Here is a 23,255-nt window from a genome sequence, read left to right on the forward strand (position 1 = left end):
CAACCAGATGAATGTTGAGAGGCCGTTGTGCCAGTGTGAGAGATTGGAGACCTATAGTGTGTATGTGTATATGTGGTCAGGTTGGGCTGGAGGTGTGTGAAGGGGCCACATCTGGGGAGTTGGGAGCTGGGGTTTATTGATGAATATTGGTTGACTGCTTCTTGGAAGGAAACCTTGGTGAAGAAGCCCACACATCTGTACCTTAGCTTGCTTTAAGGATTAATTCTAGGATGTCTGCCTTTTGAAACACAAGCTATGAAAAGAAAAAGTGTCAGAGAACTTTTAGATACTTCTAGATCTTAGTGTATCAAGTCAAATATTGATCAGAAATAAAAATCTCCTATGAAAGAAGCATAACCTCCCATGTAATTTATTTGCATGCATTAGTGATTTCATTTCCCCAGTATAGTTTGTTTCGTTTATGAGATGTACGAGAATCAGGTCTGGAAATGTTGAAACACCTGCACGTGAGGGTTAGATGGAATATAATTGGGTTTCCAAATGCATTATAAGGCTCAATCTAAATAAGTGAGTTAGAAGAGACTTCAGAACTTAACAGTTTGAGTTTATAGGAGAAAGATGTTTTTTATGGTGAAAGCGGACAAATTTTGTGTTCTGATCACGAGATACTTTGAGAGTTATGTAATGTAAACTTCTTGTCTTTATCTCTGCTAACCCAAAACGGATTTTTCTCAAGTAAAATAATGAGTTAGAACTTAGTACTTCACCTTCAGGAATCTGTGCTTACAGCTAGAATAATAAAGGCTATCTTGTATACATACTTAAGTGATTTTCAGGGAAATTTAAGTGCTATCATGCAATACTCTTAGTGTTAAGAAATTTAACTCTAGTTTTGTCTGTCCTTGTTTACATAAGTCTGGCCCGAAAAATAGAGATTAACTTGGTCTGAAAATAAATGCCCTAACCCTGAGCTTATACTCAGTATCTGACATACTAGTTGATAATTCATACTGTTTTTCATGTAAAGACTACCGCAGCAAAAAGTTTGGTTTTGTCTAGTTTGTCAGAAGATGGAGGTAATTAACTATAACCATACTTGTTATAAAAATAGTTAACATCGTCAACATTCTGTGCGTGTGTCATGTGCTTTCCGTACCATATAACCTTACATTTAAAACTGCTTTCCAGTGTCATACCCCGAATGGTCTACGCTGGTATTAGTAGAATGGTTTGCAAATTCACACCTTTAGAATTTTTTTCTAACATCAATTCTGCAAGAGTTTTCCAAACATCACTTTCTGTTTTCCCCAGAGCACGATGTGCCAAAACGTCAAGTATTTTTTCTTTCTTTTTTTTCACCTTCCTCTTTTTCATGCATTTTGCTCTTGTCACTCTTCTCCTGACTTTGATACACGTTTAATCATTTGCATTAATTTGTGTTAATTAGATATTAGTTCTCAAACGTTTGTGTTCATGAGAGTCCTCTAGAGTGCTTATTTAAAAATAGTTCCCAGGGCCTCATCTTCACTGATTTTTCTGGGGCACAGGCCAGAAATCTGATTTTTTAAACAAGTTCTTAGGTGATTTTGATGCAGGTAATCCAGCGACCACATGTTGAGAAACACTGACTGGAGGAGTTTTTATACACAAAGACCATGATTCTTTGTTCTTTGTGTTTCTCTCTATAATTAAACCTTCTAATCGATTTTCCTACACCTTTATTAGGGAAAATGTTCTCTTTGTCAAGCTATTTGTTTTGTAAAATGTATTCTCTGATGTATTCATTCTAACCTAATTTTCTTATTTTCTGCTGCATCTTATAATGGTTTCACTTCAGAGCTATTGATTTAGATTTTATGAAGATTCACCTTAACTGGATTTCTGTTTTGGACTTGATCTGCCCTTATATTCAGTAATATAAGGTATATTATAAGGTATATATATAAGAACCATTTTCTAAATGGTTCTTTAATATCTTTCTTACTTTTCCCCTTACACTTTAATACTTGGTACAAACTTTTATTGTTAAAATAAAGGAAATCCCCTGAAAAAAATGCTAAGCGAAAGGAGCTAGTCACAAAAGATCACACAATATACGATTCCACTTCTATGAAATGTCCAGAATAGGCAAATCTGTAGAGACAGAAAGTAGAATAGTGGTTGGCTAGAGCTTGGGGAAAGAGGTAATGGGGGAGTGACTGCTGATGGTACTGGGTTTTTTGGGCGGTGGTTGATAAGTGTTCTAAAATTGTGGTCCGGGGCATCTGCCTGGTTGTCGGTAGAGCATGTAACTCTTGATGTTGGGGTTTGAACCCCATGTTGGGTGTGGCAATTAATTAAAATACATACATACATACATACATACATACATATATACATACCTGCAAATTAATTTTGATAGTTGGGCAATTCTGTGACTACACTAAAGACAACTGAACTGTGCACCTTAGATGGGTGAATTGTATAGTACAGGAATTGTGTCAAAATAGTGCTGTTATAAAAAAAAAAAGGAAAGAGGATCAAATTCTGTATATTGAAAAGAATTTTATGTCTTTCATTTTTTTTTTAAAGTTGAGGTGGAATTCGCATCATGTAAAATTAACCATTTTAAAGTGAACAATTCAGTGTTATTTGGTACATTCGCAATGTTGTGCGACCACCCACCACTTCCATCAGTCCAAAAGAAAACCCTGTACCTCTTAATGCAGTTGCTCCCCATTTCCCCCTCCCCCTCTGTAGTCTGTGTGCATGGATTTACCTATTTTGGATATTTCATATAAATGGAATCGTGTAACGTGTCCTTTAGTGTCTGGCTTCTTTCACTCAGCATCATGTTTTCAGGGTCCATTCACAGGTAGCATGTATCAGTAGTTCAGTATCTCATTCCTTTTTATGGCTGAATAACCCTTTCTATGTATATAACGCAGCTTGTTTATCCATTCATCAATTGGTAGACTGTAGGGGTTGTTTATAAAGGAGATGACCATGACATTTTGTTTTTAAATTTTTTAAATGTTTACTTATTTTTGAGAGGGAGAGAAAGAGAGAGCAGTGGAGGGGCAGAGAGAGGGAGACAAAGAACCCGAAGCAGGCTCCAGGCTCTGAGCTGTCAGCACAGAGCCCGACACAGGCTCGAACTCATGAGCCAAGCTGTGAGATCATGACCTGAGCCAAAGTCATATACTTAACTGACTGAGCCACCCAGATGCCCTGACCTGCAATGTTTATAAACGTTCGTATACAAGTTTCTGTGTAGATTTCTATTTTTCTGTTTTTTTCTGTGTAGATTTCTTTTAATTGAGGTATAATGATATATAACATTGTATTAGTTTAAGGTGTACAACATAATGATTATGTATTTGTATATATTGCAAAATGATCACAATGTCTAGTTAACATCTTTCACTGTACAAAACAATTTTTTTCTTATGAGAACTTTTTAAAATTAATTTATTTTTAATATAATTTATTGTCAGATTGGCTTCCATACAACACCCAGTGCTCATCCCAGCAAGTGCCCTCCTCAATGCCCATCACGCACTTTCCCCTCTCCCCCACCCCCCATCAACCCTCGGTTTGTTCTCTGTACTTGAGTCTTATGAGAACTTTTAAGAGCTACTCTCTTAGCAAGTTTCAAATCTGCATTACAGTATTATTAACTATAGTCACGATGCTGTACTAGACATATGTTTCCATTTCTCTTGGGTATATATATCTAGGCGTGGAATTGCTGGCTCATATGGTAATTCTATGCTTAACTTTTTTGTTTTTAAATCTAAAGACTTTTTAGAGCAGTTTAGGCTCACAGAAATACTGAGAGGAAGGTACAGAATTTTCCCATATACCCTCTTGCCTCCACACATGCATAGCCTCCCCTTTTATCAACATCATTTACCAGAGTGGTACCCACTCTGTACCTACATTGATGAACCTAAATTGACGTATCATAATCACCCAAAGTCTATAGTTTACCTGAGAGTTCCCTCTTGGTGGTATACATTCTGTGGTTTTGGACCAATATAGAATGACACATACCCATCATAGAGTATCATACAGAGGATTTTCTCTGCTTTAAAAGTCCTCTGTGTTCTGGGTGGCTCAGTCGGTTGAGCATCTCAGGTCATGATCTCACGGTTTGTGGGTTCCAGCCCCACGTCCGACTCTGTGCTGATGACTCAGAGCCTGGAGCCTGCTTCGAGTTCTGTGTTTCCCTCTCTCTGCCCCTCCCCTGCTTGTGCTCTGTCTCTCTCTGTCTCTCAAAACTAAATAAATGTTTAAAAAAAAAAAAATAAAGATCAACTTGAAAAAAAAAAAAAAAGCCCTCTGTGTTCTGCCTATTCATTGCTCCACCCCAACCCTGACAACCACTGATTTTTTTTTTTAATGTTTCCAGTTTTGCCTTTCTAGAATGTCATAAAATTGGAATCCTACAATATGTTGCCTTTTCAGATTAGCTTCTTTCACTTAGAAATATGCATTTAATATTCCTCTATGTCTTTTCATAGCTTGATAGCTCATTTCTTTTTAGTACTCAATAATATTCTATTGTCTGGATGTACCACAGTTTATTCATTCACCTACTGGAGGACATCTTGATTCCTTCCAAGTTTTGGCAATTATGAATAAAGCTGTTATAAACATCCATGTGTAGGTTTTCGTATAGAGATAATTTTCAACTCCTTTGGGTAAATACAAGGAATGCAACTCGGGATTATATGGTAAGAATATATTTAGTGTTGTTAAGAAAAGGCCAAACTGTCCTCCAAAGTGGCTGTACCATTTTGCATTCTTACTACAAATTGGTGAGAGTTCCCTTTGCTCCACATCCTTATCAGTATTTGGTGTTGTCAGTGTTCTGGATTTTGGCCATTCTGGTAGATGTATAGTATATACTAAACTTTGTCAAGAACTCTCAAGCTGTTTTACATAACATCTGAACTGCTTTATGTTCCATCAGCAATGTATGAGGGTTCCTGTTTCTCCACACTCTTTGTCAGGACTTTTTACTTCCTATTTTCTTTTTGTTGTTTTTTTAATTAAACCCATCCTAATGAGTGTGAAGTAGTATATCATTGTGATCGTGTTTTGCTATTCCTTGACCATGAAGTTGAACATCTTTTCACGTACTTGCTGGCCATTTGTAGATCTTCTTTGGGGAAGTGTCTTTTCAAGTCTTTTTTTTAAAGATTTCATTTTTAAATCTCTACACCCAACTTGGGGCTCAAACTTACAACCCCGAGATCAAGAGTTACATGCTGTACCAACTGAGCCAGCCAGGCACCCCATCAACCGACATATGGTCCCCAGCTTACGGTGGTTCAACTTATGATTTTTTTTGACTTTACAGTGGTGTAAAAGTGATACACATGGTAGAAACCATACTTCCAATTTTGAATTTTGAACTTTAACTGGGCTGGTGGTATGAAGTCCAATACTTTTTCATGATGCTGGGCAGTGGCAGTGAGCCACAGCTCCCAGTTGGCCAGGTGATCATGAGGGTTGCAAATGATATGCTTATAACTGTACAGTATCCATACAACCATTCCATTTTTTACCTTCAGTACAGTACTCAATAAACTACATGATATTCAACACTTCGTTATAATATACGCTTTGTGTAAGATGATTTTACCCAACAGTAGGTTGATGTAAGTGTTCTGAGTACATTTGGCTAGGTTAAGCTATGATGTTTGGTAGGTTAGATGTATTAAATACATTTTTGACTGACAGTATTTTCAGCTTACGATGGGTTTATTGGGATGTAACCCCATTGTAAGTCAAGGAAAAGCTGTACAAGTCTTTCATACCATTGGCTAAATTTATTCCTGTGTATTTTACTCTTTTGGATACTATTATACATGGAATTGTTTTCTTAATTTCCTCTTTGGATTGTTTATTGCTGGCAATAACTACTGATTATTTAGAAACTACTGATTTTTTATGTTGATCTCATATCCTGTAACTTTGCTGAATTCTTTTTTTAGCTTTGGTAACATTTTCCTGGACTTACGGGATTTTCTGTATGTAGAGTCATGTCATATGCAAATAGATATAGCTTCACTTTTTCTTTTCCTGTTTGTATGTTTTTTATTTGTTTTTCTTGCTTAATTGGTCTTGCAAGGACTTCCAGTACAGTGTTGAATAGTAGTAGTGAAAGTGGGCATCTTTAGCTTATTCCTGATTTTAGAGGGAAAGCTTTCAGTTTTTCACCACTGAGCTGTGAATTTTTCATAAATGCCTTTTTAATTTTGAGGAAGTTTCTATTCCTAGGTTGTTGTGTGTGTATGTACGTGTGTGTGTGTGTGTCTGTACGAATGTCCGTGTGTATTATTATGGTAAAATACACATAAAATTTACCGTTTTAGTTATTTTTAAGTGTATAGTTCAGTGGCATTAAGTACATTCACATTGTTGTGAATTTGTTGTGCAAATATTACCACCATCCATCTCCAGAATATTTTTAGTTTCCCAAACAGAAACTCTCTACCCATTAATCACTAACTCGCCTAGTTCCTGACAACCCCCATTCTACTTTCTGTCTCTATGAATTTGACTACTCTAGGAATCTCATGTAAGTGGAATCATACAAATTTGTCCTTATGTGACTGCCTTATTTCACTTAGCATAATGTCTTCAAGGTTTTGCTGAGTGTTTTTATTGTGACAGGTGCTGAATTTTGTCCAGTGCATTTTCTGTGTCTGTTGAGATGATCATGTGGTATATTACGTTGATTTCTTTATGTTGAACCACCCTTATATTTCTGGGAAAAATCCTACTTGGTTATAGTGTATGATCATTGGATTCAGTTTGCTAGTACAGTATTTTGTTGAGGATTTTTGTGTCTTTATTCATAAGGGATATTGGTCTGCTTTTCCTGTGATGTTTTTTTACACATTTTTTTTTTTTAATTTTTTTTCAACGTTTTTTAATTTATTTTTGGGACAGAGAGAGACAGAGCATGAACGGGGGAGGGGCAGAGAGAGAGGGAGACACAGAATCGGAAACAGGCTCCAGGCTCTGAGCCATCAGCCCAGAGCCTGACGCGGGGCTCAAACTCACGGACCGCGAGATCGTGACCTGGCTGAAGTCGGACGCTTAACCGACTGCGCCACCCAGGCGCCCCTTTTTACACATTTTTTAAATGTTTATTATTTTTGAGAGAGAGAGAGAGAGAGAGAGAGAGAGAGAGTGAGTGAGTGTGGGGGTAGGAGCAGAGAGAGAGGGAGACACAGAACCCAATGTAGGGCTTGATCTCATGACCCTGAAATCATGACCTGAGCTGAAATCATGAGCGGGTTGCTTAACCAAATGAGCTACCCAGGTACCCCTCTTGTAACAACTTTTGACTTAAGTTCTATTTTGTTTGATATATATGTTTTTAAATTTTTTTACTGTTTGTTTATTTTTGAGAGAGAGAGTGTGAGCAGGGGAGGGGCAGGGAGAGAGGAAGACACAGCATCTGAAGCCGACTCCAGGCTTCAAGCTGTCAGCACAGAGCTCTATGTTGGGCTCAAACTCAGGAACCGTGAGATCATGACCTGAGCCAAAGTCAGATGCTTAACCGACTGAGCCACCCAGGCGCCCCTATTTGATATATTTTTAAAAAATGTTTATCCCATTTATTTTGAGGGAGAGAGAGTGCTGGAGAGGGGCAGAGAGAGAGGAGAGAGAGAATCCCAAGCAGGATCCACACTGTCAGCACAGGGCCCAACGCAGGGCTCGATTTCACAAACTGTGAGACCATGACCCAAGCGGCAATCAAGAGTTGGTAGCTGAACTGACTGAGCCACCCAGGAGCCTCTTGTTTGATATTTGACGAGTCACTTCAGTTCTCTTTTGGTTACTGTTTGCATAGAATATCCTCTTTCACTGTTTTCCTTTTAACCTATTTGTGTGTTGTATCTGAAGTGAGTCTTCTATAAGCAACATGTGGTTGGTCACATGTTGACCACAAGAACAAATATCTTTTTCCCCAATCTGTGTCTTTAATCGGTGAGTTAATCCATTTGTACTTAAAGTGATTACTGACAATGAAGAACTAATTTCTGCCATTGTGCTATTTGTTTTCTATATGTCATATTCTTTTGTTCCTCAATGACTCCAATATGTCTTCTTTTGTGTTTGATTTTTTCTTTTTCTTTTTTTTTTTTAAACGTTTATTTATTTTTGAGACATAGAGAGACAGAACATGAACGGGGGAGGGACAGAGAGAGAGGGAGACACAGAATCGGAAGCAGGCTCCAGGCTCTGAGCAGTCAGCACAGAGCCTGACGTGGGGCTCGAACTCACGGACCGCGAGATCATGACCTGAGCTGACTCAACCGACTGAGCCACCCAGGCGCCCCGTGTCTGATTTTTTCTAATGTATCATTTTAATTTCTTCTTTATTTCCTTTTTTTTTTTTTTGTATATTTTTAAAGTTATTTTCTTAGTGGTTACCGTGGGGATTACAGTTAATATCCTAAGTGTATAGGAATCTAATTTGAATTGATAACACTTTAGCTTCAAGAGCATACATTAAACTAGACTTCTTACGATGATCATTTTGCAATATCTATAAAAATCAAATCATTATGTTGTACACCTGAAATTAATATAATGTTATATGTCAATTATATCACAAATTTATTTATTTTTTTATTATTTTTTTAATGTTTATTTTTGAGAGAGAGACAGAGACAGAGCCCAAGGGAGGAGGGGCAGAGAGAGGGAGACACAGAATCTGAAGCAGGGTCCAGGCTCTGAGCTGTTAGCATAGAGCCTGATGCAGGGCTCAAACTCAAGAGCAGTGAGATCATGACCTGAACCGAAGTTGGATGCTTAACAACTGAGCCACCCAGGCGCCCCAGTTATATAACAACTTAAAAAAAAGAGCATACATTAACTCTGTTCCTGTCAGTTCTGTTTCCATTCTTTATGTTGTTATTGTCACAAATTATGTCTTTATACGCTGTGTGCTTGTTACAATAGATTTATAATTATTGTTTTATGCATTTGTCTTTTAAAAAAAAAATTTTTTTTTTAATGTTTATTTATTTTTGAGACAGAGAGAGACAGAGCATGAACAGGGGAGGATCAGAGAGAGAGGGAGACACAAAATCCGAAACAGGCTCCGGGCTCTGAGCTGTCAGCACAGAACCCAATGCGGGCTCGAACCCACGGACCGCGAGATCATGACCTGGGCCGAAGTCGGACGCTCAACCGACTGAGCCACCCAGACGCCCCAATGCATTTGTCTTTTTTAAAAATATTTTTAAGTAAGCTCTACACTCAATGTGGGTCTCAAATTCACAACCCCCAAGATCAAAAGTTGCACGTTCCACCAGCCAGGTGCCCCTATGTATTCGTCTTTTAAGTCACATAGGAAACAAAAAGAAGAGGTTACATACCAAAAATATGGTATGCTAGCTTTTGTATTTTACCTGTGTGACCTGTGTAATGATCTTTATTTCTTCATATGACTGTGAGTTACCATCTAGTGTTCTTTCATTTCAGGCTGAAAGATTCCCTTTAGCATTTCTTGTAGGGCAGGTTTATTAGCAATGAACTTCCTTACCTTTTGTTGAGAAATATTTTAATTTCTCCTTCATCTTAGAATTCTTGGTTGATAGTTTTTACTTTCAACACTTTACATATATCATCCCACTGCCTCTGGCCTCCATGGTTTCTGATGAGATATTGGCTATTAATTTCATTGAGTTTCCCTCATAATGTGATGAGTCACTTTTTGCTGCTTTGAAGATTCTCTCTTTTCAACAGTTTGAATATTGTGTACCTTGCTGTGGCTGTCTTTGAATTTATTCTTTTGAAGTTTGTTGAGCTCCTTGAATGTGTAGATTCACGTGTGTCATCAATTTGGAAAGTTTTTAACCATTATTTCTTCAAAAACTTTTCTCCCTTTTTCTCTCCTTCTTCTCCTGGGACTCCCATAATATGCACATTGGTACACTTGATGGTGTACCATTGTATTCTTAGGTTCTATTTAGTTTTCTTCATTTTTGTTTTTGCTCTTCAGCCTGAGTAACCTCAATTTGCCATCTTCAAGTTTGCTGATTCTTTCTTCTGTTGATCTTCTGTTGAGTCCCTCTAGTATATTTTTAATTCCAGCTCTTGTACTTTTGGGTCCAGAATTTCTATTTGTTTACTTTTTATAACTTTGATCTTTTGTTGCTATTCTTTAGTTGCTCATACATTGTTTTCCTGGTTTCCTTTAGTTATTTGTCCATGGTTTCCTTCAGCTCTTTGGGCATATTTAAGATAGTTAATTTAAGGTCTTTGTATATTAAGTCTAGTGTCTAGGCTTGCTCAAGGATAGTTTCTGTCAATTTCTCTTTTCTTGTGAATTGGCCATACTTTCCTTAATCTTTGTATGCTTTGTAATTTTTTGTTTAGAACTGGACATTTTGAGTATTGTAATATGGTAGCTCTGGAAATCAGATTCTACTCCCTCCCTAGAGATTACTGTTGTTACTTGATTAAAGCTGAAGTTGTCCATTTATTTAGTGACTTTCCCAAAGTGTTTTTGTAAAGAATGCGTTCCTTACTTTTTGTGAACACTGAAGTCTCTTCTATGAGCTCCGTGGTCCGCCAATGACTTGACAGAAATTTTCTTAAATGCTTGGATCTAATAAGAAAAAATGGGGAAAAAAAAGAATGTTCTGTTTCTTTAAATCCCTTTGTCTGACTCTGCTAAGGAAGCCACCTCAGCCATGGTGGTTGAAACAATGTCCAGCCTGTGTGCCAGCTCTTCAGCGATCAAAAGCAGTAATCAGAATATATAATGCTGATTTTTGGAGGACAAGGTCCCTATTGCCCACCCTGACACCAGCAGACTGCAACAGGATCCCAGGCTACTGTCCCCACAGCTGTCTGCCATGGGACTGGGAGCTAGGGGAAGGTAGATGGTGTGCCAGATGCTGAAATTCACTAAAATTTACCAGCCTCTTTCTTCATCAAGCATTCCCTTGTTTGCTGCAAGTATTTGACTAGATTCCAGAGTTCCAGAATAGTTGCTTCAAGCATTTTGTGCCGGCTCAATAGTTATTTTAGTGGAGGGACCAATTCCTGGAGCTTCCTACTGTGCAGTCTTTCATGACCTCTGTCCTTAATCTATAGTAGCCTTTTAACTGGTCCAGCCCTGCTTCCAACTCTGCACTCATCACCCCCATAGCCTGTTCTCTACACAGAAACTTAGAAGTCTATGTGTATTCTGTTCATAAAAAATAATAACAATTTCAGACTTGCAGAAGATTTGCAAAAACAGTGCAAAGAAATTGTAAATACCCTTCACCGAGATTACTCACATGTTAACATTTTGCTATATTTGTTTTATCTTCCTCTCTTCTGCTCCTCCCCAACACCTAGAATTATTATTATTTTTTTAATCTGAACTGTTTAAGTTGCAGTTGCAGTGTCCCTTAACACCCAAATACTTCAGTGTGTATTTTTAAAAAACATGAAATTCTCTGGTGGAGGGGCAGGGAAGAAACATGAAATGCTCTTACGTAACTATAATATAGTGATCAAAATTAGGAGCTTAACACACAATACCGTGTATGATCTAATCTGTGGACCTTATTCAGATTTTGCCAATTGTCCCAATAATGTCCTTTATAGCAAAAAAATATCCAAGATCATGTATTGATTCAGTTGTCATGTCTTTTATCTCCTTTAATCTAGAGATCATGAGTCTTTGTATTTTTTTTTTTTTCCAACATTTTTTATTTATTTTTGGGACAGAGAGAGACAGAGCATGAACGGGGAGGGGCAGAGAGAGAGGGAGACACAGAATCGGAAACAGGCTCCAGGCTCCGAGCCATCAGCCCAGAGCCTGACGCGGGGCTCGAACTCACGGACCGCGAGATCGTGACCTGGCTGAAGTCGGACGCTTAACCGACTGCGCCACCCAGGCGCCCCTGTATTTTTTTTTTTAACGTTTATTTATTTGTGAGACAGAGAGAGACAGAGCATGAACGGGGGAGGGGCAGAGAGAGAGGGACACACAGAATCAGAAGCAGGCTCCAGGCTCTGAGCCATCAGCCCAGAGCCCGACGCAGAGCTCGAACCCACGGACCGCGAGATCGTGACCTGAGCCAAAGTCGGACGCCCAACCGACTGAGCCACCCAGGCACCCCGAGTCTTTGTATTTTTATGACATTAACAATTTGATGGGTAGAGGTCAGTTATTTTGTAGAATATCCCTCAGTTTGGGTTTGTCTGATGTTTCCTCATGGTAGATTTAGGTTATGCGCTTTGGGTGGTACTACCTAAGAAGGGATGCTGAGTTCTCTGTGTATCATATTATGGTACACATGCTATTGATTGGTCCCATTGCTGGCAATGTTAATTTTAACCACTTAGTTAAGGTGGGGTATGCCAATTTTCTCCATTATAAATTTATTGCTTTGCCTTTTGTAATTAGTATTCTGTAGGGGCGACATTTTGACACCATGTAAATATCCTATTTTCAAATTTTCACCAACCAGTTTTAGCATTTATTGATGATTCTTGCCCTAATCAGTTTTCTTTATGATGATTGCTAAATGATGATTTTCATATATATATATATATATATATATATATATATATATGTATATATTTTAGCTTTATGTATTTATTTTTGAGAGAGACAGAGACTGCATGAACAGGGGAGGGGCAGAGAGAGAGAGGGAGAGAATTCCAAGCAGGCTCTGCCCTGTCAGCACAGAGCCAGATGCAGGGTTTGAACTCATGAAACCCTGAGATCATGACCTGAGCTGAAACCAAGAGTGGGATGCTTAACCGACTAAGCCACACAGGCGTCCCAAATGATGACTTTCTAATTATGTCTTTCCTTCTACATTTACTAGTTGGCTGTCTACTGTAAGAGGGAACTTTCCCTTCTTATTGATTTATTTTTAACAGTGTAGTCTCAGATTTTTACTTTATTCAATATGTTGTAATCTTTTACTACCATTATATATCTTGATTAAATTATTCCAGATTTGGCCAGAAGAACCCCTTCAAACTGGCTCTGCATAGAAGCCTTTTATTTATTTATTGTTAAATGTTTGTTTATTGAGAGAGAGCATGAGAGCACATGTGCACAAGAAGGGGAGGGACAAAGAGAGAGAGGGAGACACAGAATCTGAAGCAGGCTCCAGGCTCCAAGCTGTCAGCTCAGAGCCCAACATGGGGCTCAAACTCACTATGAGATCATGACCTGAGCTGAAGTCAGACGCTTAACTGACTGAGCCACCCAGGCACCCCTGCACAGAAGCCTTTTAAAATTAAGGTCTTGTTAATGTCTGTTGTCCTGAGGTAACTGCTAATAGCACCCTTGTTCACTCACAAAGTGTCCCTATTTAAATGATAAATTATATGATAGTTTATTTAAAATGTAGAGCAGATCATTTCACTTTTCTCCTGGAAACCCTCCATTCATTTTGCATCTTGTTTTGAATTAAAGCCCCAGTTCTGGCATTGATGTACACAGGGTGCCCTTCTGATCATTCTGTCTAGACTCTTTTTATAGCATGCTCTGCCCCAGCCACATCTGATGGTCTTACGGTCCCTCAAATCCTATGCACCTTTCTGCCTCAGGGCCTTTGCATTTGCTGTTACTCTTACTGGAAGTCTTTTTTTTTTTTTTTTTAATTTTTATTTATTTTGAGAGAGAGCCCACACATGTGTGCATGCACACCAGGGGGGTGGGCAGGGAGCAGAGAAAGAGAGGGAGAGAAAATCCTAAGCAGGCTCCATGCTATATCAGCTCATGGTTTGTAAGATCAGGACCTGAGCCAAAATCAAGAGTAGAGTTCCTTGGAGCGCCTGGGTGGCTCAGTGGGTTGAGCAGCTGACTTCGGCTCAAGTCACGATCTTGCGGTTTGTGGGTTCGAGCTCCGTGTTGGGCTCTGTGCTGACAGCTGGGAGCCTGGAGCCTGCTTCAGAGTCTGTGTCTCCCTCTCTCTCTGCCCCTCCCCGGCTTGTGCTCTGTCTCTCTCTCTCACTCTCTCTCTCGAAAATAAATAAATAAACATTAAAAAAAAATTTTAATAAAAAAAAGAAATAAACACTAAAAAACAAAAGATGCTTAACCAGCTAAGCCACCCAGGCGCCTCTCTTCCTGAAACAGTCTTCTGCATTCCCTACTTGCTTTAGGTTTCTGCTCCAATGTCACTTTGTCAGAGAGGTTCTGTAACCACCTTCACATATGATAGCAAACACCTCCTTGTCCTCACCAGTACTCTGCCTACTCTACTCTGCTTTATCTTTTTCCAAACATCTGATATCTTATTCATTTGTTTGACTCTTTCCCCAATTAGAATAAATGCTCCAGGAGAAGGGTGGCTAACAGATAGTTCGTGCTGATTTGTTGGGTATGTGAACTGAATTCACTCTATTTTGTTTCAAAGGCCACTAGCATAGCAGTTTCTGAGGCAACTATTTCTCTTCATCAAAACTGAATTTTTGACACCTGGGTGGCTCAGTCGGTTGAGCATCCGACTTCAGTTCAGGTCATGATCTCACAGTCTGTGAGTTTGAGCCCCGCATCGGGCTCTGTGCTGACAGCTTGGAGCCTGAAGCCTGCTTCGGATTCTGTGTCTCCCTCTCTTTCTGCCCCTCCCCTGCTCATACTCGGTCTCTCTCTCTGAAAAACAAACAGTAAAAAATTATTACGAAAACCTGAATTTTCTTCTTTTTTGCTGTGCGTCTTTTTCACTACTGTTTGCCTTCATTTTTCCCCCTTCAACTGTTACCCATCCATCTCCTAAATCTTCCATTTTTTTGGGTCTTAGAGTTGGTCAGTTGTTCCTGACTGTGCCTTTACTTTCCCTGTTACTCTCAGTGTCTTATGATGGACTGTGTATTTAGGTGAGATTCCTCCCTTTACCATAAAATTTACCACTACTTTTTAAAAAGATGGCACCACTGTAAAAATACAAAGAAATGAGTAAGAATGTTTAACTCCAAATTTATGTTACTGTTGCCTCTGGAAGTTAAAGGGGGATACAATGGAGGAAGGGTATGGAGGGCTTCAACTGTTAGTGCTCTTTCTTTCTTTTTTTTTAAATGTTTTTTTATATTTGAAAGAGAGACAGTGAGTGAGCGGAGGAGGCAGAGAGAGACAGAGACAGAATTGGAAGCAGGCTCCAGGCTCTGAGCTGTCAGCACGGAGCCCCACGCAGGGCTTGAACTCAGGAGCCGTGAGATCATGACCTGAGCCGAAGTCAGACGCTTAACTGACTGAGCCACCCAGGCACCCCTCCCTGTTAGTGCTTAATTTCTTAAGCTGAGTGGAGCGTACACAGGTATCTGTTAAGTTTTTTTTTTTTTTTGTTTAACCTTCTTGTAAAGTCTGAAATACTGCATAATATAAGTCCAAGAGTGTCTAGCACACAATCGATTGCTGGCTCGCTTTCCTCGTCTTTTTAACTTGTCCTATCATTCCTTGTCTTTTTTGCCAAAGGTCTGTAACTTTGCTTCCTTCTGGTTCTTGCTCTCTTGGAATACTTATGGAAGTTGACCTCCAGCGTTGCCATTCCTTCCTTCTACTTTGTTACCTTCTCTTTCTTTTTTCCACCTCCTCCTGCCCTGCCCTCATTCTTTGTCTGCCTGATTGGCAGTGGTTTCCATTTGTACCTGATAGCTGGCTCTCCTGATGCAACATCAAACCAGAATCTGGGAGAAAAATAGATTGGGGGCTTTGGATACACAAATTGATGTTGTGATTTTCTCTCACGGCTACTTCATGCTTTGTGTGCACATCAAGTCCTGGTTGATTCAGTCCCTCAGCAGATTTTTATTCATTCAACAAATACTTGAGTGCCTTCTGAATGCTAGGTTTTGTGTTCCAGCTTGATTGTGTAGCTTTGAGTCTTAACCATACACTTCTGTATGTAGTGCTGTGTCTGGTGCCATGGTGATTAAAAGACAAAATCAAGCAACTTTTTGTCCTCTAGTTGCTTATAATTTGCTAGAGAAGATAAGACATGTATTTAAATAGGTATGATACAAGCTAGAAACTGATACATCAGAGCACTTAGAGATAAAGTGCTACAGGAGTTTAGAGCATAGAAATACTAAATTCTACCTCCTGAAGGCGTATCTGAAAGAAGAGTAAGATTTGAGCCTGCAAAGATGGAGAAAGAAAATGTTTCAGGCAGAGGGGTTGTAGGATTAATGTAATTGCTGGATTATGAAGTTTGTGTACCTTTTTTTTTTTTTTAAATGTTTGTTTTATTTTTTTTGTTTTATTTTTTTTTAATTTTTTAAATGTTTATTTATTTTTGAGACAGAGAGAAACAAAGCATGAACGGGGAGGGTCAGAGAGAGGGAGACACAGAATCTGAAACAGGCTCCAGGCTCTGAGCTGTCAGCACAGAGCCCGACGCGGGGCTCGAACTCACAGACCGCGAGATCATGACCTGAGCGAAGTCGGCGGCTTAACCGACTGAGCCACCCAGGTGCCCCTTAAATGTCAAGGGACAGAGAGAGAGGGGGATGCAGAATCTGAATCAGGCTCCAGGCTCCCAGCTGTCAGCACAGAGCCCGACAGGGGGCTCAAACCCACGAACTGCGAGATCATGACCTGAGCTCATGATCTGAGAGGAAGTCCAGATCTGAGCCACCAAGGCAGCTCGAAGTTTGTGTATCTTTATTCAAAATAATGCTAACTTGTTTTTCCCAGTATACTTAGGAGTTTAAAAGTTTTGGTTGTTCTACATCCTAACCAGTGTTTTATTTAGTCAGTGTCTTAATTTTTGTCAATTAGTGGATGTGGATTTCATTGTGGTTTTATTTGCGTTTTCCTGGTTTTTTGAGTCTGAGCACCTGTTCAACATGTTTACTAGCCATTCATGTTTTCTCTTAAGAAGTAACTATTCAAGTTTTTTTTTTGGGGGGAGGGAGGGGAGTTGGTCTTTTTCATATTAATTTATAGGAATTTTATTTTTTTAAGTTTATTTATTTTTGAGAGAGTGTGAATAGGGACGGACACAGAGAGAGGGAAAGTCGTAAGCAGGAACCTCACAGTCAGTGCACAGAGCCTGATGCAGGGCTCAAACCCGGGAAACCATGAGATCATGACCTAAGCTGAAATCAGGATTCAGACGCTTAATCAACTGAGCCACCCAGGTGCCCCTTAAATTTATATTTTTAAAAAATTTTTATTTAAAAGAAGAGAGAGGGAGAGACAGAATCTAAAGCAGCTCCAGGCTCTGGGCTGACAGCCCAACACGGGGCTCGAACCCAGGAACAGTGAGATCTTGACTTGAGCTGAAGTAGGAGGCTTAACTGAGCCACCCAGGGGCACCAAATTTACATTTTTAAAGGTTACTCTGGCTGCAGATTGGCTGATATTGATAAAAAGATGGTTATTGTCCCTGAGAAGGGTTGAAGTTTCATAGGTATCTTCTGCTCTGCATATTCTTAGAAATGCAGATTACTTCCCTCTGTCTACCTACTGTAAAAGAAAGGGAGCAAATAACAGTTCTGCTCTGATTACATCATCAGCCTAATTTGCAATATCTCCAGGGAATGTGTTGGCCATTTTAGAAGACTAGGCTTTCATCAAAGGTATGGTTTGAAGGAGGAGCGATTTTCGTAAGGCTTACCACTGGGTGCACAAAGGGAAGAGAGATCGCTAAGGCCTTTTTACCATTTCATAGGACTAATGTTCTGGTACTTGTAGGATTTTCCCAAAAGTCATTAGCAATTAAAGCCTTAAAAAAAAAAAATCTATGCTTGTATTTCACTGCAGCGAGGAATGGGGGACCAAGGAGATTTGGGGGCTTTGAAGATAGGCTTGGTAGTGGGGATGAAATGAGCAAAGCAGAAGAACACCAACAGATAGGTGGTGAGTGATGCTTGTCTGCGAAGAGGGAAGGAATCTGAACTACATCAAAGAAGAAGGAGAAGAAGGAGAAGAAAAAAGAAAAGAAATGGTAGACATTTTGGACCTGAAAAGAAGATTTGAGGCTCAGCACCATATTAGGGTCTATGTATGGTTTCCCTTAGTCGCAGGAAGACAGAACAATCTTGTTTTCCCCTTTAGGTCCTACTCTGATGGTAGATAATCAGATTTTGAATACTGAAATGGGAGGGTTCCACTTCCTTTATCAAAATTGTCAGATTCCTGGAATATATAACACACGAATATTGTTGCAGTTTGCCGTTTATCACCTAAAGGGGAAGAGTCAGTAATTTCAAATTTAATAAAAGAGCCTGATACTAATGATGCCACAGGTGATATTTTCAATTAGCAGTGTTTTAATGAGATTTATAGGCTGGTCAGAGCTAATCCTGTAATGTAGGAAAAAAAAAACAGAAAGCAGGCCTATATCTGGCAAATCTCCTGAGGTAGGGCTTTGCTGATTCATATTTCTTTGATTAAACTTTTAATATCTTGCAAGTTTTCTGGAAGTAAATTTGTATCTGAAATGGGTCAGATACTTTTCAGCTTCGAAAAGAAATAAGGCTTGCAGACAGGTTTGAAGTGAGAAGTTTTTATTGACTTTCTAAGCTAAGGAAAAATAAAAAGTGCATTGCTTATAGCAGTAAATAAATAGTAGTTGACAAATAATTCAACAGAGTAGAATGAGGAAGATCCAGAGACTGGGGTAGAGGGAGAGGAATTAGCTTCATTTTTGGGTAAACTTTGAGTATGTAATGAATGACAACTATTCAAACTGCTGGTCTCTCATAACTGTGTGGAAGAAATAGAATGGTTTATATCTAGAAGTACTCCTTAAAGTGCTTAAAGAGCATTAAGCCCAGTATTGAGATCTTGAAAAAAGTTCCATAAATACTTTCTGACAAGAAAGACTTGTCAGACGACCAATATCTCGGTCAGGGGCATCATCAGCATAAAATCCAGATATGGTGTTTTTATCTACTGCTCACTTGTCATTTTGATGTCCTACTCATGTCCTACTCACTGGACAGTCTGCATTCCAGGTTTGCAGTTGGAAAGGAGGAGTGCAGTTAAGATACTCAGGTCAGAGTTATATAAAACATCTGCTAGAGATATACTAAGCCTTTTTGAGTTGTATCATTTTTGCTCTGTATTCTATAATGATTCATTTATGCTTGAGTATCTGTAATACTGTAAGGACAATGAACTGGAAATAAGAAAACAAATAGGTATCTGTAGAATAATGTAGAATGATTTGTTGCTGTTCACAGATAGGAATTTAGACAATGATGCTATACTTTTAAGGGGGACCTTATCTTGATTATTCTATCCCTGCCACCTAAAATAGGGCCCAGAAGATAGTAGGTGCTCAAAGACTATTTGCTGAATAAATGGGGGGGGAAAAAAGGAAAGAGATTTACTGATTCAATGTCAAGCTGAGTGTTTTCCCTCTAGTAGTGGTGATAGATATGCATAGATTGAAGAAACTCCCTTTCCATTAGAGGTAGTGTTTCAAGATGGCTCATTGAGGACCTCTGTAAAATCAGATTTTGGTATAGGGAGGTGGTCATCTTCGATGACATGGAGATCATACCCATTATGTTGGCTTATTAAGACATGGAACTAAGTAATTAAGCTCACGATCTGCCCCCCCTTCTGATTTAATTGGCACAGGATATGGCCCAGAAAGGAGTTTTAACCACCACCCCACCATCAATTGTTAATATGCACCCAAGGTTAACAGCACTGATCTTTGTATGCCTTCCATACGGATTTGACTCTAATTTAATAATGCAGTCTACAAGTTACGGCAGAAGATTACTTGAAAACTATTTTACTTCCAAATATTTTCTGACTTAAAAAAGCAGGATTTGGATCGCAGTTTTTAAGACAGTCTTCAGTGTGAATATGCTGGCTGTTATATTTTGCAGCCTTCTTTGTTCCTTTGCAATGGAGAGTTATGTGCTGTATGAATTTAAAAATGAGAGAGCCAAAAGGGAGCTAATAATGAGTTAAGGAAGTACTGTCTGTGTTTACTCTCTGTGTAAGTCTCTGTATTTCTTTGTCTATTAAAGCAGATAATATTCCCTATTCTTGAGTAGCTGAATGACAGTCTGATCTGGAAGACTTGTCTTTTATTGTGTTGTGTTTTGAATACTGATAAAGGGATTGTAAATAAACTTGGTTTAATTTAGTGCAAAGTTTTAAGGGAAAGAGGAGCAGTGTTCTTCAAACTGCAGGTTGTGGTCAACGTTTTCAAAAATGAAGTGCTATAGAAAATACCAAAATTAATAAGTATTGTTTTATGAAACTTATTTCAGTTCTGGGGACACATCCACTGAGTCTTAATACAAAAACGACTTACTTAGGGGAGCCTGGGTGACTCAGTCAGTTAAAACATCTGATTCTCGATTTGGCTTAGGTCATGGTCTCATGGTGCATAGGATCGAGCCCTGCCTGCTTGGAATTCTCTCTCCCTTTCTCTCTACCTCTCCCCTGCTCGTGCGCGCGCGTGCTCTCTCTCTCTCTCTCTCTCAAAATAAGTAAATAAACTTTAAAAATTTTTTCAAAAAAGTACTTAACGTAAATGGTATTCAGAAAAATTTGAAAGCCATAGGACAAGAGCATGTGAAAAGATGGAGGAAAAGAGGTGGTTGTCCTATCATTCTCTTAATGGGGCCAGAGTCTTTTCTCTCTTTATCTCTCCCACTTTCTTTTGTTTTGTTTTGTTTTGTTTTGTTTTGTTTTGTTTTGTTTCTTACCCACCTGCTTATTCTTTGGATCTGACCATATTGTTTAAATTCTTTACTGCTGTTTCTTTACCAGAAAGAATGAAAATAAGTGTGTTTTGTTGGCAGTGTAGTTTTTATAAGCATTAATTTGTTTTATTTATTTCTTATTTAGATCTTTAAAATTTGAGTATAGCTGACATATACAGTATTACATTAGTTTCAGGTGTACAACACAATAATTCACCTTCTCTATATGTTATGCTGTGCTCACCACAAGTGTAGCTGCCATCTGTCACCATGCAATGCACACAGTATCATCAGCTGTGTTCCCTGTGCTGTGCCTTTTATTCCTGTGACCTACTCATTCCATAACTGGAAGCTTGTGTCTCCTATTCCCTTTTACTCATTTTGCCTTTCCCCTCGCTCCCTTCCCTCTGGCAACCATCAGTTTGTTCTCTATAGTTCTGCTTTTTGTTTGTTTATTCATTTGTTTTTTAGATTCCAGACAGAAGTGAAATCATATGGTATTTGTCTTTCTCAATCTGACTTATTTCATTTAGCATAATACCTTCCAGATCCATCCGTGTTGTCACAAATGGGAAGATCGCATCCTTTTTTGTGACTTCCCTTGATGCTATGGACAACCTGTCTACTTGCCTCTCTTACTCAAGGAGAGCTCATCAAACCTTTCCCTCTTTCTTCACTAGGCTGTCTCTAGAAGAGGGCATTCAGCAGCAGCTAGTAGGCCTGAGGGGGAAGGTTAAGTAAACCATAGCTGTGAATTTAGTACAGACCATTCAGAGGCTGCCTTATCTGGAAAGAGTAGTTTATGCCTCAGAAGACCGTGAAGCAGCTCTTCGTGGAATCCCGGTTACATATAGGCAAGATCACTTCTGTTCCTGTGTTGCTTCCACTCAGATGCTTTCTGCTATGTGTTCACTCTCAGGTGTGAATTTCCACTTAGCGATGCACGTATTTAACATACACTCAAGTTATCTTTTTAGCAGGTGAGATTTCTGTATCCTTACATTTGATCACAGATAGATAGGGTGAGATGTCAAACTCTAAAATGATCGCAATGAGGGGCGCCTGGGTGGCTCAGTTGTTTAAGCGGCCGACTTCAGCTCAGGTCATGATTTCAGTCTGTGAGTTCGAGCCCCACATGCTAACAACTTAGAGCCTGGAGGCTGCTTCCAATTCTGTGTCTCCCTCTCTCTCTGACCCTCTCCTGCTTGCTCTCTTTCTCTCTGTCTCTCCCTCAAAAATAATAAACATTAAAAAAATAAAATGATCACAGTGTACTAGTGCTGAATATTCCGGAAAATGCAAACAAAAATGTAAATCACATCAACAAATATTTACTAAGAACAGAAAACAGAAGTTGCTCCTTCAAACAGCTTATGTTTCATTGGAATAAATTAAATATATGCAGCAGGAGCACCTGGCTGGCTCAGTTGGTGGAACAAGGGACTCTTGATTTCTGGGTCATGAATTCAAGTCCCACATTGGGTGTAGAGATTACTTAACAAAAAAAAATCTTTTTTGAAAAATAAAATAAATAAAATCTTAAAAAAAATAAATACATGAAGCAATCAGATAAAGTAATAAAATGCTAAATTATACATTGGTACCAACTACTTAAGACTCCACCAGAGTGGGTTTCCCTAATCCATGGTCCATTTACCCCTGAGACAGAGGAGCAGACTTTTGTATTTCCAAATCTGTTACGATTTCTTGCTTAATCCATTACTGTTTTGCTATAAACAGGGGCCTAGAACTGTGTTCGCCAATGACCTTTAGCCTCCACCTCTGGGAACGTGAAATCAAATGGTATTTTTGATCCACAGCAGAGTAAAAGAAATGCAGTATTGCAAGAGCATGAATAGTTCAAATATGTTTGAGGTTTTGGGATCTTAAAAGCTCTGATGAGAAAATATAGCTTTGTGTATTTGGTTTGGCTGTTTTGAGTTATTTAATTTTAGAGGTAGCTTGTAGAATCCGTTTTAAAATTTAAGCATCAAATGACAGTCCTTTGCTTAGTCATGAGGGATTAGGTGTAAAGCCACATTATATTGAGATGACTAGGGACTATTGCTATATATTAACTTTGCTAGGCAGTAACATTGAGAAGAAAAAAAATACCCTACATTCCTAAAGGTTGAGCTGTTGCTATGTTGCAAAATCTGATTTGCCTTGATTCCTGATAATCTTCACTAATCTTTCAAAGAATCATCAGAGGTGATGTTTTTGAGAATGATATGTATTGGGAATGGTATGGTAATAAAGTCTCCCAAAGACTACCATCATGTTTCTGAAGTTTTGTAGTGTTTTGCTTTATGTTCTGTACTGTTTGTGGTGGGAGCATTGGTAACTTCGTGACTTTAGAAGTGGAGGAACTGGCATGGAATACTTTTCTAGAAAACCTGTGCTTCTACAGTTTTAAGTAGTCTCAAGGGATTGGTAGTATGTTTACCTGACAAATTAATACAGACAGAGGGAGTCCTTGCCTTCTCCACCCAACCCCATGCATTTGAGCACAGCACACACACCTCCAGACCTAAGGGGATGAAAGCACGTTTTGTTTTTCTAGCCTTTGAGATACTTCTTAGCAACAAGAAACTTGTGTTCCATAAAAGCTGGTTTGCGTCCCGAGTGCCTGGATTCAACTA

The 23,255-nt window shown here is 39.0% G+C and overlaps 1 protein-coding gene across 4 annotated transcripts in view; it reads left to right on the plus strand.

Annotated features, from left to right (window-relative positions):
- The window catches only part of TFCP2 (transcription factor CP2), a 45,512-nt gene that overhangs the window by 1,071 nt on the left and 21,186 nt on the right, over positions 1 to 23,255 (plus strand). The window lies entirely within an intron of this gene.

Source organism: Neofelis nebulosa, chromosome 8, assembly GCF_028018385.1.
Source record: "Neofelis nebulosa isolate mNeoNeb1 chromosome 8, mNeoNeb1.pri, whole genome shotgun sequence".
NCBI lineage: Eukaryota > Metazoa > Chordata > Mammalia > Carnivora > Felidae > Neofelis > Neofelis nebulosa.